This window comes from Etheostoma cragini, chromosome 14, assembly GCF_013103735.1.
Source record: "Etheostoma cragini isolate CJK2018 chromosome 14, CSU_Ecrag_1.0, whole genome shotgun sequence".
Classification (NCBI taxonomy): Eukaryota; Metazoa; Chordata; class Actinopteri; order Perciformes; family Percidae; genus Etheostoma; species Etheostoma cragini.
The window spans coordinates 9,610,010-9,612,231 of record NC_048420.1 but is presented as its reverse complement, the minus strand read 5'-3'; the positions used below and the strand labels follow the sequence as shown (position 1 = coordinate 9,612,231).

Here is a 2,222-nt window from a genome sequence, read left to right as displayed (position 1 = left end):
TCATGAGGAGATCATTCAGAGCTTTTTAATGCAAAATTTGGACAATGTACTGTGGCTTTTTTTTTTACCTTACTATGGCTTTTTTAATCACATCTTCATAATATGAAAAAATATGCAATGAATTTTCCAACATACTGTGATATGACTTTTCAAACATACTTTTCTATGACTTATTTTGACATACTATCCTATGAATTTCTGAAATACTATACAATTTATAAAGTACATATGACTTTTTATCACTTCTTTTGACATGGCTTTCAACAAACTACACTATGGCTTATTTTATCACTTTTTTTCGACATACTACACCATGGCTTTTTTCTTTTTATTCAACATACTATGCTTTGGCTTTTTTAACATACTATAATATGGCTTTCTATCTATTTTTGAAAATACTATACTATATTTTTTTGGACAACTATACTATGGCTTTTTTCAACATACTATAACATTGCTTTTTTCAGATACCATTTTACATTTTTTAAATACTTTGTTATTATTATTTTTTCAGAAGAGTGCAGACAGTCGTGTTGTTGTTAAGTAAGCGTATAATACACCCTTGCATGACAAGGATGGGATTCAAACCCATGCGTGCAGAGCACAATGGATTAGCAGTCCATCACCTTACCCACTCGGTCATAATATAATGTGTCTTTTATTCAATCACTTTTTTCGACATATTATACTATGACTTTTTTATGACTTTTTTGACATACTATACTATAATTTTTTTATGACTTTTTCAACATACTATACAATCACTTTTCATCGCTTTTTTGACAGAATATACTATTACTTTTTTATCACTTTTACAACATACTATACTACTATGACTTTATTTTATCTCGTATACTATGCAGGTACCATTCTATGTTCTCTGTCATACTATACTATGACTTTTTTATGACTTTTTCGACATACTATGCTATTGCTTTTTTGACATACTGTATGATTAATTTTGCATCAATTTTTTGACATACTATACTATGACTATTTTTTGACATACTATACTATGAATTTATTTTCGACATACTATACTATGTCTTTTTATCAATTTTACGACATACTATACTATGTCTTTTTTTTACATACTATACTATGACTTTTTTGACAAACTATACTATGTCTTATTTTAATCACTTTTTCCTACATACTACACTATGACTTTTTCAACACACTATAATACGTCTTATTTAATAACTTTTTTCGACATACTATACTATGACTTTTTATCACTTTTTATCCATACTATACTATGACTTCATTTTATCACTTTTTACCCATACTATGACATTATTCTATCACTTTTTCAACTTAATATACCATGATTTTTTTATAACTTTTTCGACACCCAATGACTTTTTATACATTTTCTGACATACTACACTATGACTTTATTTTACCACTTTTTTGACATCAGATACTATGACTTTTTTATCACTTTTAAGACATACTATACTATGTCTTTTTATCAATTTTTCGACATACTATACTATGACTTTATTTTACCACTTTTAACACATACTATGACATTTTTCTATCACTTTTCGACATAATATACTATGACTTTTTTATCACTTTTACGACATACTATACTATGTCTTTTTTTTTTACATACTATATTATGACTTTTTTGACAAACTATACTATGTCTTATTTTAATCACTTTTTCCTACATACTACACTATGACTTTTTCAACACACTATAATACGTCTTATTTAATCACTTTTTACGACATACTATACTATGACTTTTTATCACTTTTTTGACATACTTTACTATTTTTTAAAAATGTAGGTTGTACTCAAGAAATTATAAAATGTGCAATTCGCACAGATAAGTTTGCAGACAGTCACGTTTTTGTTAAGTAAGCGAATAATACACCCTTGCACGACGAGGATGGGAATCAAACCCATGTGTGCAGAGCACAATGGATTAGCAGTCCATCACCTTAACCACTCGGTCACCTCGTCTACAGTGCGGGTACTGTTCAATGTTTTATTTTTCAAACTACTAGACTATGACTTTTTGATCACTTTTTTGACATACTATACTATGACTTCATTTTATCACGTTTTACACATACTATGACATTATTCTATCACTTTTCGACATAATATACTATGACTTTTTAATGACTTTTTAGATATACTATACGATGACTTTTTATCAATTTTTTGACATACTATACTATGACTTTTTATCACTTTTTTGACAT

At 27.7% G+C, this 2,222-nt stretch overlaps 1 protein-coding gene and 1 non-coding gene across 2 annotated transcripts in view; one reads left to right on the top strand and one right to left on the bottom strand.

Annotated features, from left to right (window-relative positions):
• Nucleotides 1-517: 517 nt before the first annotated feature.
• Nucleotides 518-2,222, top strand: part of tent5bb (terminal nucleotidyltransferase 5Bb) — a 19,560-nt gene continuing 17,855 nt past the window's right edge. Inside the window, exon 1 of the mRNA XM_034891213.1 lies at nt 518-527. The gene's annotated coding sequence lies outside the window, so the exon portion shown is untranslated. The remainder of the gene's footprint in view (nt 528-2,222) is intronic.
• trnas-gcu lies at nt 1,896-1,977 on the bottom strand. Its single transcript has one exon. It is a non-coding gene; the product is annotated as a tRNA-Ser (tRNA).